The sequence below is a fragment of the Symphalangus syndactylus genome, chromosome 9 (assembly GCF_028878055.3).
Source record: "Symphalangus syndactylus isolate Jambi chromosome 9, NHGRI_mSymSyn1-v2.1_pri, whole genome shotgun sequence".
NCBI lineage: Eukaryota > Metazoa > Chordata > Mammalia > Primates > Hylobatidae > Symphalangus > Symphalangus syndactylus.
In genome coordinates, this window is record NC_072431.2 from 117,521,946 (window position 1) to 117,540,129 (window position 18,184).

Sequence of the window (18,184 nt, forward strand, 5' to 3'; positions counted from 1 at the left end):
CCATGACCAACATCACACTAAGTGGGCAAAAGCTGGAAGTATCCCTCATGAAAACCAGCACAAGAAAAGGATGCCCTCTCTCACCACTTCTATTCAATATAGCATTGGAAGTCCTGGTCAGGGCAATCAAGGAAGGTAAAAAAATAAAGGCATTGAAATAGGAACAGAGGAATTCAAACTGTCCCTGTTTGCAGATAATATAATCCTATATCTAGAAAACTCCATAACCTCAACCCAAAAGCTCCTTAAGTTGATTAACAACTTCAACAAAGTCTCACGATACAAAAATCAACTTGTCTTCTGAGATAGAAAAATATTAGTAATGCAAAACATTCCTATACACCAACAACAGTCATGCTGAGGACCAGATCAGGAATGCAATCTCATTCACAATTGCAACAACAAAAAACTAAATATCTAGGAGTATAGCTAAACATGGAAGTGAATGATCTCTACAAGAAGAAGTAAAAAACACTGCTCAAAGAAATCAAAGATGACACAAACATATGGAAAAACATTCCTTGCTCATGAATAGAATCAATATTGTGAAAACAGCCATACTGCCCAAAGCAATTTATAGATGCAATGCTATTACCATTAAAATGCTATTGACATTCTTCACAGAATTAGAAAAAAACTATTTTAAAACTCATATGGAACCAAAAAAGAGCCCAAATAGCCAAGGCAGTCCTAAGCAAAAAGAACAAAACTGGAGGCATCATGCTACGTGACTTCAACTATGCTACAGGGCTACAGTAACCAAAACAGCAGCATGGTACTGGTACTAGAACAGATGCATAGACCAAGGAACATAATAGAGAACCCAGAAATAACACTGCAAGCCTACAACTATCTAATCTTCAATAAACCTGGTGAAAACAAGCAATTGGGAAAGGATTTCCTATTCAATAATGGTGCTGGGATAACTGGCTAGCCATATACAGAAAATTAAAACTAGACCCCTTCCATATACCATACACAAAAATCAACTCAAGTTGGATTGCAGACATAAAATGCAAAACCCAAAAGTAATCAAAACCCTAGAATAAAACCTAGGCAATACCAAACAGGATATAGGAATGGGGAAAGATTTCATATGAAGATGCTAAAAGCAATTGCAACAAAAGCAAAAGTTAACGTATGGGATCTAATTAAGCTAAATAGATTCTACACAGGGAAGAAACCATCAACAGAGTGAAAAAACAACCTACAGAATGGGAGAACATTTTTGCAAACTACATACCTGAAAAAGGTCTAATATCCAGCATCTATAAGGAACTTGAACAAATTTACAAGGAAAAAACAAACAACCTCGTTAAAAAGTGGGCAAAGGACAAGAACAGACACTTCTCAAAAGACATACATGAGGCCAACAATCACAGGAAAAAAAAACTCAACATCACTCATTATTAGAAAAATTCAAATAAAAATCACAACAAGATATCATCTCACACCAGTCAGAATGGCGATGGAAAAAGTCAAAAAACAACAGACGCTGGTGGGGTTGCAGAGAAAAAGGACACTTATACAAAGTTGGTGGGAATGTAAATTAGTTCAACCATTGAGGAAGACAATGTGGTGATTCCTCAAAGACCTGGAGGCTGAAATACCATTTGTCTCAGCTATCCCATTACTAGGTATATACCCAAATGAATATAAACCATTCTGTTATAAAGACACATGCATGCATATGTTCACTTCAGCACTATTCATAATAGAAAAGACAGGAATCAATCTAAATGCCCATCAATGGTAGACTTGATAAAGAAAATATGACACAGATACACCATGAAATACTATGCAGCCATAAAAAGGAATGAGATCATGTCATTTCCAGGGACATGGATGGAGCTGGAGGTCATTATCCTTAGTGAACTAATACAGGAAAAGAAAACAAAATACCACATGTTCTCACTTATAAGTGGGAGCTGAATGATGAGAACACATGGACACATACAGGGAAACAACACCTACTGGGGCCTCTCAGAGGATGGAGATTGTGAGGAGGGAGAGGATCAGGAAAAATAATTACTGGGTATGGGGCTTAATACCTGGGTGATGAAATAATCTGTACAACAAACCTCCATGACACAAGTTTATTTATATAACAAACCTGCATTTATCTATATAATAACCTACCCCTGAACTTAAAAGAACAGTTAAATTAAAAATCAAAAAAAAAACTTTCCCAGGCATATATATGACTCATTAATCATTCATGTCATACAAGAAATTTTTATTGGCTACCACATTCAAAGTACTATAGGAGATACAAAAGAAGTCTACACAAGGCATCTTCTAACAATCTGCTGAGGAAAGAGTATGTTTTTGTACTGTCTTTATAACCCATTTATGTGCAAATCATTGCAGTGTTATATGCCAATGTGAACATAAACATTTATATGTAATAAAGTTGCTATTAAAAATAGTAGGGAAAGAAAATATTATTTATTGTATAATATGGAAATAAAATAACTGGAAAATGGTTTCAGTGCCTCCCCTCATACGATCTTTCCAGAAGGAATAAAAACTTAAGTACTTTTTTAATCATAAATCAACATGAAGCAAATTTAAGTGTATGTTTATTGTCTCAAAATGAGAAGGACTTTATTTTTTTTTTGAGACAGAGTTTCGCTCTGTCGCCCAGGCTGGAGTGCAGTGGTGCGATCTCGGCTCACTGCAAGCTCTGCCTCTTGGGTTCATGCCATTTTCCTGCCTCAGCCTCCCGAGTAGCTGGGACTACAGGTGCCCAACACCATGCCCAGCTAATTTTTTTTGTATTTTTTAGTAGAGACTGGGTTTCACCATGTTAGCCAGGATGGTTTTGATCTCCTGACCTCGTGATCCACCTGCCTCGGCCTCCCAAAGTGCTGGGATTACAGGTGTGAGCCACCGCACCCGGCCTAAATGAGAAGGACGTTCTAAGTATAATCTTTGAAAGTAATAACATTAAAAACCATTGTAAAAACTCTTCAGGAAAAAATAAAATCAAAAGAAAAGGCTGGAAAAATATTTAATGAGAGAAGATACAGTATTTATATCTTTACTATAGACAAAGACTTTACAAATCCATAAAATGAGCCCTAAAATAGAAAGCTAGGCAAAAATTATGAATAAATAGGCAAAGAATTATGACTACAGATAGAAAATTTGCTTTTTTTTTTTTTTGAGACAGAGTCACGCTCAGTCACCCAGGCTAGAGTGCAGTGGTGCAATCTTGGCTCACTGCAACCTCCACCTCCTGGGTTCAAGTGATTCTCATGCCTCAGCCTCCCAAGTAGCTGGGATTACAGGGGCATTCCATCATGCCTGGATAATTTTTGTATTTTTAGTAGAGACAGGGTTTCAACATATTGGCCAGGCTGGTCTTGAATTCCTGACCTCAAGTGATCTGTACCCCTAGGCCTCCCAAAGTGCTGAGATTACAGATGTGAGCCACTGCGCCTGGGCAAGATACAAACATTTTTAAAAGAATCTTTTAAAAAACATCAAAAAAGAATTAATTCTCACAAAAAAATTAAAAACAGATGTAATATTTCATACAACAATTAATCAAAAAGTAACATGTTAATATTTTATACTCATGCAGTTGAATTAAAATGGGTAGTCATTTTCTGGAAATGGAATTAGAAGACAATTTATGGCAGATAATCAGGCTATAGATACTAAAAATCTGAAAAGTATGTATACTCTAATATAGGAATACCATTTTAGATAATTATGCTATTGAATAATCATAGATTAACACAAAGATTTGTGAATACGTTAATTGCTGTCCAATGACTTGGAAAATGCATAAAATAAAATGTAAATTGAAATGAGTGGGTTACAAAGAAATCCTTTTTTGGAATATAAATCATTCTATTATAAAGATACATGCATGTGTATGTTCACTGCAGCACTATTCACAATAGCAGAAACATGAAATCAAACCAAACGCCCATCAATGATAGACTGGATAAAGAAAATGTGGTATGTATACACCATGGAATACTATGCAGCCATCAAAAGAAATGAACTCATGTCCTTTGCAGGAACATGGATGGAGCTAGAAGACATTATCCTCAGCATACTAACACAGGAACAAAAACCAAACACTGCATGTTCTCACTTATAAGTGGGAGTGGAACAATGTGAACACAAAAGCCCAGGGAGAGGAACAACACAACTGGGATTGGGGAGGTTGGTATAGGGAGGGAGGGCATCAGGAAAAATAGCTAATGCATGCTGGGCTTTGAACTTAGGTGACGGGTTGATAGGTGCCGCAATATTTTTTATTTCAAATTTTTATTTTAAGTTCCAGGTTACATGGGCAGGATGTGCATGTTTGTTACATAGGTAAACGTGTCTTATTGTGGTTTGCTGCACAGATCATCCCAACACCCAGGTATTAAGCCCAGCATCCATTAGCTCTGCATCTTGATGCTCTCCCTCCTCCCACCTCAGTGTGTGTTGTTCATCCCGATGTGTCTATGTGTTCTCATCATTCAGCTCCCATTTATAAATGAGAACACGTGGCATTTGGTTTTTCTGTTCCTGTGTTAGTTCTCTAAGAATAATGGCCTCCAGCTCCATCCATGTCCCTAAAAACGACATGATCTCATTCCTTTTTATGGTGGCATAGTATTCCATGGTGCATATGTATATATGTACCACATTATCTTTATTGAGTGTATCACAGATGGGCATTTAGATTGATTCCATGTCATTGCTATTGTGAATAGAGCTGCAATGAACATATGTGTGAATGTATCTTTATAATAGAATGATTTATATTGCTTTGCATACATACCCAGTAATGGGATTGCTGGGTCAAACGGTATTTGGTATTTGTGCCTCTAGGTCTTTGAAGAATCGCCACACTGTCTTCCACAATGGTTGAACTAATTTATACACTCACCAACAGCGTAAAAGCATTTTTTTCTCCAGAACGTCACAAGCATCTTCTTGACTTTTTAATAATAGCCATTCTGACAGGTGTGAGATGGTATCTCATTGTGGTTTTCATTTGCATTTCTCTAATGATCAGCGATGTTGAGCTTTTTTCATATGTTTGTTGGCCACATGTGTGTCTTCTTTTGGAAAGTGTCTGTTCATGTCCTTTGCCCACTTTTTAATGGGGTTGTTTTTTCCTTGTAAATTTGTTTAAGTTCTTTATAGATACTGAATATTAAACTTTGTCAGTTTCATAGATTGCAAAAATATCCTCCCATTCTGTAGGTTGTCTGTTTACTCAGTTGATAGTTTATTTTGCTGTGCGGAAGCTTTTTAGTTTAGTTAGACCTCATTTGTCAATTTTTGCTTTTGTTGCATTTGCTTTTGGCATCTTTGTCATGAAATCTTTGCCCATTCCTATGTCCTGTTTGGTGTTGTCTACATTTTCTTCAAGGGTTTTGATAGGTTTGGGTTTTACATTTGAGTATTCCATCCATCTTGAGTTGATTTCTGTTGATGGTATAAGGAAGTATACCTATCTGTATTTGGCTAGCCAGTTATCCCAGCACCATTTATTGAACAGGAAATCTTTTCCCCATTGTTTGTTTTTGCCAGCTTTGTCAAAGATCAGATGGTTGTAGGTGTGCAGTCCTATTTCTGGGTTCTCTATTATGTTCCTTGGTCTATGTATCTGTTCTTGGACAAGTACCATGCTGTTTTGGTTCTGTAGCCCTGTAATACAGTTTAAAATAAGGTAGTCTGATGACTCTAGCTTCATGTATTTATTTATTTTTTGCTTAGGATTGCCTTGGCTATTCAGGCTCTTTTTTGGTTCCATATGACTTTGTTAAAGGGTTTTTTTCTAATTCTGTGAAGAATGTCAGTGGCATTTTTTAAATATTTTATTTATTTTATTTTTTATTTTCAGAATGATTTTATTTATAGTAATTGCCTGCAATACATTCTGTTTTTTTTATCCTATTTTGTTTTATTATTACTATACTTTAAGTTTTAGGGTACATGTGCACAATGTGCAGGTTTGTTACATATGTATCCATGTACCATGTTGCAGTGCTGCACTCATTAACTTGTGATTTAGCATTAGGTATATCTCCTAATGCTATCCCTCCCCCCTCCCCACACCCCACAACAGTCCCCAGAGTGTGATGTTCCCCTTCCTGTGTCCATGTGTTCTCATTGTTCAATTCTCACCTATGAGTGAGAACATGTGGTGTTTGGTTTTTTTGTCCTTGCCATAGTTTGCTGAGAATGATGGTTTCCAGCTTCATCCATGTCCCTACGAAGGACATGAACTCATCATTTTTTATGGCTGCATAGTATTCCATGGTGTATATGTGCCACATTTTCTTAATCCAGTCTATCGTTGTTGGACATTTAGGTTGGTTCCAAGTCTTTGCTATTGTGAATAGTGCTGCTATAAACATACCTGTGCATGTGTCTTCATAGCAGCATGATTTATAATCCTTTGGGTATATACTCAGTAATGGGATAGCTGGGTCAAATGGTATTTCTAGTTCTAGATCCCTGAGGAATCACCACACTGACTTCCACAATGGTTGAACTAGTTTACAGTCCCACCAACAGTGTAAAAGTGTCCCTATTTCTCCACATCCTCTCCAGCACCTGTTGTTTCCTGACTTTTTAATGATGGCCATTCTAACTGGTGTGAGATGGTATCTCATTGTGGTTTTGATTTGCATTTCTCCAATGGCCAGTGATGATGAGCATTTTTTCATGTGTTCTTTGGCTGCATAAATGTCTTCTTTTGAGAAGTGTCTGTTCATATCCTTCACCCACTTGTTGATGGGGTTGTTTGTTTTTTTCTTGTAAATTTGTTGGAGTTCATTGTAGATTCTGGATATTAGCCCTTTGTCAGATGAGTAGGTTGCAAAAATTTTCTCCCATTTTGTAGGTTGCCTGTTCACTCTGATGGTAGTTTCTTTTGCTGTGCAGAAGCTCTTTAGTTTAATTAGATCCCATTTGTCAATTTTGGCTTTTGTTTCCATTGCTTTTGGCGTTTTAGACATGAAGTCCTTGCCCATGCCTATGTCCTGAATGGTATTGCCTAGGTTTTCTTCTAGGGTTTTTATGGTTTTAGGTCTAACATGTAAGTCTTTAATCCATCCTGAATTAATTTTTGTATGAGATGTAAGGCAGGGATCCAGTTTCAGCTTTCTACATATGGCTAGCCAGTTTTCCCAGCACCATTTATTAAATAGGGAATCTTTTTCTCATTGCTTATTTTTGTCAGGTTTGTCAAAGATCAGATGGTTGTAGATATGCGGCATTATTTCTGAGGGCTCTGTTCTGTTCCATTGATCTATATCTCTGTTTTGGTACCAGTACCATGCTGTTTTGGTTACTGTAGCCTTGTAGTATAGTTTGAAGTCAGGTAGCATGATGCCTTCAGCTTTGTTCTTTTGGCTTAGGATTGACTTGGTGATGCGGGCTGTTTTTTGGTTCCATACGAACTTTAAAGTAGTTTTTTCCAATTCTGTGAAGAAAGTCCCTGGTAGCTTGATGGGGATGGCATTGAATCTATAAATTACCTTGGGCAGTATGACCATTTTCATGATATTGATTCTTCCTACCCATGAGCATGGAATATTCTTCCATTTGTTTGTATCCTCTTTTATTTCATTGAGCAGTGGTTTGTAGTTCTCCTTGAAGAGGTCCTTCACATCCCTTGTAAGTTGGATTTCTGGGTGTTTTATTTTCTTTGAAGCAATTGTGAATGGGAGTTCACTCATGTTTTGGCTCTCTGTGTGACTGTTATTGGTGTATAAGAATGCTTGTGATTTTTGCACATTGCTTTTGTGTCCTGAGACTTTGCTGAAGTTGCTTTTCTGCTTAAGGAGATTTTGGGGTGAGACGATGGGGCTTTCCAGATATACAATCGTGTCATCTGCAAAGAGGGACAACTTGACTTCCTCTTTTCCTAATTGAATACCCTTTATTTCTTTCTCTTGCCTGACTGCCCTGTCCAGAACTTCCAACACTACGTTGAATAGGAGTGGTGAGAGAGGGCATCCCTGTCTTGTGCCAGTTTTCAAAGGGAATGCTTCCAGTTTTTGCCCATTCAGTATGATATTGGCTATAGGTTTGTCATAAATAGCTCTTATGATTTTGAGATATGTCCCATCAGTATCTAATTTATTGAGAGTTTATAGCATGAAAGACTGTTGAATTTTGTCTAAGGCCTTTTCTGCAGCTATTGAGATAATCATGTGGCTTTTGTCTTTGGTTCTGTTTATATGCTAGATTACATTTATTGATTTGCGTATGTTGAACCAGCCTTGCATCCCCGGGATGAAGCCCACTTGATCATGGTGGATAAGCTTTTTGCTGTGCTGCTGGATTTGGTTTGCCAGTATTTTACTGAGGATTTTTGCATCAATGTTCATCAGGGATATTGGTCTAAAATTCTCTTTTTTGGTTGTGTCTCTGCCAGGCTTTGGTATCAGGATGATGCTGGCCTCATAAAATGAGTTAGGGAGGATTCTCTCTTTTTCTATTGATTGGAATAGTTTCAGAAGGAATGGTACCAGCTCCTCCTTGTACCTCTGGTAGAATTCGGCTGTGAATCCATCTGGTCCTCGACTTTTTTTGGTTGGTAAGCTATTAATTATTGCCTTAATTTCAGAGCCTGTTATTGGTCTATTCAGAAATTCAACTTTTTCCTGGTTTAGTCTTGGGAGGGTGTATGTGTCGAGGAATTTATCCATTTCTTCTAGATTTTCTAGTTTATTTGCATAGAGGTGTTTATAATATTCTCTGATGGTAGTTTGTATTTCTGTGGGATTGGTGATGATATCCCCTTTATCATTTTTTATTGCCTCTATTTGATTCTTCTCTCTTTTCTTCTTTATTAGTCTTGCTAGTGGTCTATCAATTTTGTTGATCTTTTCAAAAACCTAGCTCCTGCATTCATTAATTTTTTGAAGGGATTTTTTTTGTGTCTCTATCTCCTTCAGTTCTGCTCTGATCTTACTATTTCTAGCCTTCTGCTAGCTTTTGAATGTGTTTGCTCTTGCTTCTCTTGTTCTTTTAATTGTGATGTTAGGGTGTGAATTTTAGATCTTTCCTGCTTTCTCTTGTGGGCATTTACTGCTATAAATTTCCCTCTACACACTGCTTTGAATGTGTCCCAGAGATTCTGGTATGTTGTGTCTTTGTTCTCATTGGTTTCAAAGAACATCTTTATTTCTGCCTTCATTTCGTTATGTACCCAGTAGTCATTCAGGAGCAGGTTGTTCGGTTTCCATGTAGTTGAGTTTCTTAATCCTGAGTTCTAGTTTGATTGCACTGTGGTCTGAGAGATAGTTTGTTATAATTTCTGTTCTTTCACATTTGCTTTACTTCCCAACTATGTGGTCAATTTTGGAATAAGTGCAATGTGATGCTGAGAAGAATGTATATTCTGTTGATTTGGGGTGGAGAGTTCTGTAGATGTTCCGCTTGTTGCAGAGCTGAGTTCAATTCCTGGATATCTTGTTAACTTTCTGTCTCGTTGATCTGTCTAATGTTTGACAATGGGGTGTTAAAATCTCCCATTATTATTGCATGGGAGTCTAAGTCTCTTTGTAGGTCTCTAAGGACTTGCTTTATGAATCTGGGTGCTCCTGTATTGGGTGCATATATATTTAGGATAGTTAGCTCTTCTTGTTGAATTGATCCCTTTACCATTATGTAATGGCCTTCTTTGTCTCTTTGGATCTTTGTTGGTTTAAAGTCTGTTTTATGAGAGACTAAGATTGCAACACCTGCCTTTTTTTGTTTTCCATTTGCTTGGTAGATCTTCCTCCATCCTTTATTTTGAGCCTATGTGTGTCTCTGCATGTGAGATGGGTCTCCTGAATACAGCACACTGACTGGTCTTGACTCTATCGAATTTGCCAGTCTGTGTCTTTTAATTGGACCATTTAGCCCATTTACATTCAAGGTTAATATTGTTATGTGTGGATTTGATCCTGTCATTATGATGTTAGCTGGTTATTTTGCTCATTAGTTGATGTAGTTTCCTCCTAGCATCGGTGGTCTTTACAATTTGGCATGTTTTTGCAGTGGCTGGTACCAGTTGTTCCTTTCCATGTTTAGTGCTTCCTTCAGGAGCTGTTTTAGGGCAGGCCTGGTGGTGACAAAAATCTCAGCATTTGCTTGTCTGTAAAGGATTTTATTTCTCCTTCACTTATGAAGCTTAGTTTGGCTGGATATGAAATTCTGGGTTGAAAATTCTTTTCTTTAAGAATGTTGAATATTGGCCCCCACTCTTTTCTGGCTTGTAGAGTTTCTGCTGAGAGATCTGCTGTTAGTCTGATGGGCTCCCCTTTGTGGGTAACCCGACCTTTCTCTCTGGCTGCCCTTAACATCTTTTCCTTCATTTCAACTTTGGTGAATCTGACAATTATGTGTCTTGGAGTTGCTCTTCTCAAGGAGTATCTTTGTGGCATTCTCTGTATTTCCTGAATTTGAATGTTGGCCTGCCTTGCTAGGTTGGGGAAGTTCTCCTGGATAATATCCTGCAGAGTGTTTTCCAGCTTGGTTCCATTCTCCCTGTCACTTTCAGGTACGCCAATCAGATGTAGATTTGATCTTTTCACATAGTTCCATATTTCTTGGCGGTTTTGTTCATTTCTTTTTACTCTTTTTTCTCTAAACTTCTCTTCTCACTTCTTTTCATTCATTTGATCTTCAATCACTGATACCCTTTCTTCCAGTTGATCGAACTGGCTACTGAAACTTGTGCATTCGTCACGTAGTTCTCGTGCCATGGTTTTCAGCTCCATCAGGTCATTTAAGGACTTCTCTACACTGGTTATTCTAGTTAGCCATTCTTCTAATCTTTTTTCAAGGTTTTTAGCTTCTTTGCAATGGGTTTGAACTTCCTCCTTTAGCTCAGAGAAGTTTGATCATCTGAAGCCTTCCTCTCTCAGCTTGTCAAAGTCATTCTCCATCCAGCTTTGTTCTGTTGCTGGTGAGGAGCTGCCTTCCTTTGGAGGGGGAGAGGTGCTCTGATTTTTAGAATTTTCAGCTTTTCCACTCTGTTTTTTCCCCATCTTTGTCATTTTATCTATCTTTGGTCTTTGATGATGGTGATGTACAGATGGGGTTTTGGTGTGGATGTCCTTTCTGTTTGTTGGTTTTCCTTCTAACAGTCAGGACCCTCAGCTGCAGGTCTGTTGGAGTTTGCTGGAGGTCCACTCCAGACCCTGTTTGCCTGGGTATCAGCAGCGGAGGCTGCAGAACAGTGAATATTGATGAACAGCAAATGTTGCTGCCTGGTCATTCCTCCAGAAGTTTCATCTCAGAGGGGTACCCGGCCGTGTGAGATGTCAGTCTGCCTCTATTGGGGGGTGCCTCCCAGTTAGGCTACTCGGGGTCAGGGACCCACATGAGGAGGCAGTCTGTCCGTTCTCAGATCTCAGACTCCGTGCTGGGAGAACCACTACTCTCTTCAAAGCTGTCAGACAGAGACATTTAAGTCTGCAGTGGTTTCTGCTGCCTTTTGTTTGGCTCTGCCCTGCCCCCAGAGGTGGAGTCTACAGAGGCAGGTAGGCCTCCTTGAGCTGTGGTGGGCTTCACCCAGTTCAAGCTTCCTGGGTGCTTTGTTTACCTACTCAAGCTTCAGCAATGGCGGGCGCCCCTCCCCTAGCCTTGCTGCCACCTTGCAGTTCGATCTCAGACTGCTGTGCTAGCAATGAGCGAGGCTCCATGGGCATGGGACCTTCCAAGCTACGGGCAGGATATAATCTCCTGGTGTGCCGTTTGCTAAGACCACTGGAAAAGCGCAGTATTAGGGTGGGAGTGACCTAATTTTCCAGGTGCCATCTGTCACAGCTTTGCTTGGCTAGGAAAGGGAATTCCCTGACCCCTTGTGCTTCCCTGGTGAGGCAATGCCTCACCCTGCTTTGGCTCACACTTGGTGCACTGCACCCACTGTCCTGCACCCACTGTTCAACAAGCCCCAGTGAGATGAACCCAATACCTCAGTTGTAAATGCAGAAATCAATTATTTGTGTAACTTGTGTCAACATCAATCTACAAAAACTTGCCATCTAAAATATTGTTCCTACCATTGATACATCCTGTAACATGTTCCTCATCATAGTTGGGGACAGAGATGGAGAAGACAATTATGATGGGATACGATGATACTTCTCTTGTTTAATTTCAATTTTGGTCTCTTATTCTGCTATATATTTGAGTGGACAGTAGTACATAAATATCTTATTATAGAAGATGAAGCCTCTTGTTTATGAGAATTTCTCATGCCTTCCAAACCGATATGAGTCTTCTGCTTACATATAGCAAGACTTGCCTCAGGAATTAATCTTTCCTGCCTCAGAGTATTAAGCTGCTTGGTCTGCTTTAGCAGTGGACTTGCCATGCATGATCTGCACACATAAAGAGAGTTAGGCCATCAGGTGTGTGCTGTCACATCCTCATGTTCTTTACTCAGCTCTGAACTCTTAACTCTGACCCAGTCTCCAGTATCCTTGCCAGTATCACCACAAGTGTTGTTTATAAGTTCTTTCCCTGATGTGCATACCTTAGATTTACTCCAATAGACCATGATTTATCATGCTTTCAGTTATTCCTACTGCCTTAACCTTGGTTCCATTGAATTCCTCACATCTCTCCTTCCCCAGCCTTTCTAGCCTTCCTACTCTACCCCCTCCTCAGACTCCCCAATCACAAATAGATAGAGCTCCACATTGGTATCTGATGCTACTAAAGCTGTAGTTCTTCTGCCTCATCCACCCACTCTAAACATGTGATTTTCACAACAATGTCCCTTTGACCAAGGTGTATAAAATACATGCTTACAAAATGTATTTTCTGGGGTGTTTTTACCATCACCTTGGCCAGAAGAAAAGGATGTGGGTTTCACTTACAGTTGTGAGGATAATGAACTACCTTTAGAATGTGGTGCATTTCAAAACTATGACTTCCCTCTCAAACTATCAGTACAGGCATTACTTCCTGGCAGTAAGGAAAATGAGCAAAACTCAAACCTGAAGCTAAAACCAAAAGCTTCATTTGAGTCAACAATAATCAAATCTCACACCAGAAAAATTTGCTAGATTTAAAAGAAACAAAACCTTTAAATTGAATTCTACTTCTGTTCCACACTTTGCATTTAAACATTGTAAAATTTAAAATATTTTCTTTTCAACTACTAACCTATCTCATGAAACCTTTTCTTGTGACTGTTAACTATTCAACAAAAACTTGCTAAGCATCAATTATGTTCAAAATGCTGGAAATATAATGTCCTAATAATCATAGCTAGCAATTATTGAGCACTTACTCTGCACTAAGCACTATTATCAGATATTATTTATTGACGCCTCACAACAACACTGTGAGGTAGAACTGCTATTATTTTCACTGCTATACTGAAAATTCCCTCTAAACTTATAGGACTATATATATATATATATATATATATATATATATATATATATACACACACACATATATACACACACACATAAATATACACACATATATATATCACACACACATATATATAAAAATGTCTGAATATATATATTCTAAAATATTATAAAAATGAGTTACATTTTTTAAGCTGATAAATGACATGTGAAATACAATAAGCAAATATGTAATCCCAGGGGCAAATATGCAAAGAGCAATTTCCACTTACTAAGAGTATGAATTTATGAATGGCCTTTGTCATTGACATTCTACTACAGATGTTTTATTGTTTGTTAGCATTTTTCCCAGTAGTTGGGAAGGTATAGGGATAGAGGGAATGAGGAGACCATGATGGAATTTAATGTTTTTCAGCTGCTAGATGTTCTGGTGAAAATTTTGCTAAAGTATGCTATAATTGGAAATGACTAGTTCAATCAAGATTTTGAATTCACCATAATTCAAGAGAATTCACCAGTCTTATAAATCAAATTTGGTAATACATGAAGTAGAAAGCATCCACATTTTTGACCACCTACAAAGGTTAAGGGCTGTCTGTATATTTTCCAATTTAATCACCAACTATATTTCATAGGTATTCATACTCCCATTTTATGGACAATGAAACTAAGATTCACAGGGGTAAGCAAGTGATGTTTTCAAAATAACAAAGTTGTGATGTCAGATGGCAGGGAATCCCCAAGAAAAGTCTGAGTTTTGAAGTCAGATAGATGTGTGTTCAAATTAAGCCTCTGACATATTCCTGGTAGATAAACTTGAACCATTTCCTTAACCTATCTGAACTACTGTTTCCTTAACTATAAAATTGAGATAATTATCCATAGATTTATTGTAATAGTTAAATAAGATGGAATATGTACAATTGACTCTCAAAAATAATCATTCTAATTCCCACCCAATGAGATTAATATAACAGTAAATCCAAATCTGTCTCAACTGGGCCAAGAATTTTCCTCAAATGTCAATTGCTATACTCTAGAGGCAAAATGTAGACAATGGAAGAAAAATGAATGCAATTTTCAGGAGGAAAGGATGAAGGTATAGGCAGAAAAAGGAGAATTAGAGAAAGCTTTGCTATTGAATCTCTGATCATATCAGGGATTCCTTGTTTTAAAATAATGTAAACTAAAATTTTTAAGGAATTTATGGAAAGATATGGGATGAAGTAGCTTGTTCACAAAATCAAAGTAAACTTGAACAACTAGGTTTCATGCAGGACTAGGAAGTACCGGTTGTCAAGGCAGGTTGGATAATCTCTTTAGGATGTGACCATGGGAATTAAGCCTCCAACCACTCTCACTTCTTAAGTCACTCACTAAGACTCAAGTTGGTGGAAGAGATGTAGGTTAGCCTCTCTTGGGTCAAATATCTGTCCCTTGGTTAAAAGAATACAGTCAACCTTGAATGACAGCCTGGTGTACTTCAAATGACAGATCATAATTGGAAAGGTATGATTCACGAAGGAAAATTGGGGTCCTGGTAGAGAAGATGTAAGGAACGCTGAGCAGGCAAAAATAATAGGGCCTATGACAAAGCATTTGTGGGTGGTGTGAGAAAAGCTAGAGGAGGAAGCATAACTCTATGCAAAACACTTTTATGTCATTGTTTAAAATATATTACAAGTGTTCCTTTACCTGGGTCCCCCATGAGATTGTAAACTCCTAGAGGGCAGAGAACTGCTTTAAATATTTCTTTTTTTATTATTTTTTTATTTTTGAGATGAAGTCTCACTTTGTCACCCAGGCTGGAATGCAGTGGCGTGATCTCGGCTCACTGCAACCTCTGCCTCCCGGCTTCAAACGATTCTCCTGCTTCAGCCTCACAAGTGGCTGGGATTACAGGCATGTGCCACCACGCCCGGCTACTTTCTTGTATTTTTAGTAGAGACGGGGTTTCACCATGTTGACCAGGCTGGTCTCTAATTCCTGACCTCAGTGATCCACCTGCCTCGGCCTCCCAAAGTGCTGGGATTACAGGTGTGAGCCACCATGCCTGACCTAAATATTTCTACATCACTGCCTGGCCTGTGGGAGGCCCTCAGCAAATCTTAGACCCACAGAAACTTCCATTTCACTGCACAAGAGTGTCACAATGGAACCATTATTTAAGTTAGGTCTCATAAACAAAGAAAAAACATTCATTTACACAAATCCTGCGTATGGATGAGTAATGTTCAAGATCAGATAATGAATAGAATTAGTTAGAGGTTCAGTTTTCAGTCTCAACAATTTGTAAGTAATATAGATGAGAGAGAAAAAGATCTTAAACATCTAATAAACAATAGCAGCAACCTTTATTGTATACTTTGATACACACAACATAAATGCATTACTTGCTAGCTGATTTCAAAAGAAAGTTAAAATGTCATTTTTTTAATGACAGAAAGGATGATGCTACCTCTTCATATTCATCCATGACATAGCAATGACGTAATTTACCCACCACTACATCTCAACTGCCTGTAAGTCTGAGTTGTTTTCTCACAGGAGCATTTGCACATATTCATTTACACATAACCTCTTGCTACGTTCCCTTCGTGGCTAAGGATATATTTCAGAGGGGTAGAAACATAGGCTAAAACCTTGGAATGTAACCTAAAGCACAGGCCTTGAAACCAAATGGCTCATGTCAGACTCAAACTCATGTTTATTAGCCCTGGACACTAACAATTGATAATACACCATTTGCTCTTGATGCTATTTATTTTATTGAAACTTGATCTGAATGAATTTGAGTCAGAGATTAAATTAAAACTTATGGAAAATTATTAGAAACTGTTATGATTATTTTTGTTTCAAATAATGCATCATAAAGTGACCTTTAACTGTCTTATAATTAAATAATGAGCCAGCTGGGGCAACATAACAAGATCGCACCTCCAAACAAATTTTAAAATTTAGCTGGGCATGGTGGCAAACACTTGTAGTCCCAGCTACTTGGAAGGCTGAGGTGGGAGGATCGCTTGAGCCCAGGAGTTCAAGACCAGCCTGGGCAACATAGTGAGACTCCATCTTTACAAAAAATAAAAAAATTAGCTGGATATGGTGGCACACAGCTGTAGTCCCAGCAACTCAGGAGGCTGAGGTGAGAGGATCATTTGAGCCAAGATGTTGGAGGCTACAGTGAGCTATGATCATTTCACTATACTCCAGCGCGGACAATAGAAGAAGATCTTGTCTCTTTAAAAGAAAAAAAAAGTAATAAATAAGTAAATAAATACCATTTTTTTCTAAGAAACTAGTTTGTTTTCTTGTCAACCTTAGGTGATATTTAATAAGCTTGGGGCTGTATATCTATTAGGTTTGTCTGCTGTTTGGTATATTTGTCACCAACCATGGTATATTTATCACCATGACTCCACAATGTACAGGGAAAGACTTCTAAAACTAGAAAGTAAGAAGGAAACTCTCCCTTTTCTGTCCTCAAACAAAATTGTTAACAGCCTTCCAAAATTCATTCCAATATTCTTTTTCATCTTCTTTAAACATGCTCATATGGATTTTGTAAGTATTGCCTTCTAAGAAGAAAAGATTGTTCACTAGCAATGAAGGCATTCATTTTTTAAGGAGCAAATTAATAAAAACATCAACTAGTAAGTTTCTTTAATGTCAATAATGAAGTTAAGGGACATTAGCCCTTATCACTGACTTATCACACAATAAAAAGGTTGTGTGATAATAGGATAAAAAGGGTTGTGTTCAAATAATCATGCTTATCACCTTAGACTTCCAAGGGGCTATAAAGTGCTCTAGCTACCTTATGCCTCCCCTTCCAAGTGTGAAGCTGATAAGGAGAGCGGTCCTGTCTCTTACTGATTGCAGGCCTAAAACAAAAACAGTCAATTGCCTTTCCTGGGCTAAGAAAGTCACCTCTAAACTAAGGGTGATATCATAAATTCTTTATTATCTGGAATGGTTAATTTTCTGTGTCAATTTGGCTAGTTGATGGTGCCAAGCATTTTGTCAAACACCAGGCTAGATGTTGCTGTGATGCTATTTTTTAGATACAATTAACATTTAATTAGTAGACTTTGAGTAAAGCAGGTTGCCTTCCATAATGTGGGTGAGCCTCCTCCAATCGGTTGGAGGCTGTAACAGCAAAGACTGAGGTTTCCTGAACAGAAAGAAATTCACCTTAAGATTGCAACACAAAAATCCTGGCTGAGTCTCCAGCCTCTTGCCCTGTGGAATTCAGGCTCAATACTACAATATCAACTGTTATCTGAATTTTCAGGCTTCAACCACATGAGCCAATTCATGTACATTCACACACTATTTTAGGGTGTTTCCGAAGTTTTGGTGAATGAAAAACAAATGACTCTTTTTAAAATTTAAAATAGTTCAAGCAGATGATGTTTCCAATTTCACATTTTATACATCTATAAATAGCACCACATTTTTCTCTCACTTCCTCCTTTGAAATACACAAATGGCTTCCCAACCCTCCAAATCACTAGTGTGGCCTACTAGGCCCTGTGTGATCTGCCCCAGATAGAAAGTTCAGCTAACAGTATCACTGTCAACAGACATTTGCACAAATGACTTTCTCCTGCTGGGTGTGAACATCAGTAGAACAAAGAGCACCTCAGTCTGTGCCCTTGTGAGCACAGAATTAAAACAGCTGGACATGCATGCTCTTAATCAATCGTTTCCATGGAGTAGAGTATCTGAATGAATTGTCCTTTTCCTAGATAGTTATTTCTATCCAGTCAACTGGGGCCTGTCCTCAGAATCAGGTTACCTTGAATTCTGAGAACTTCTGGCTGCCT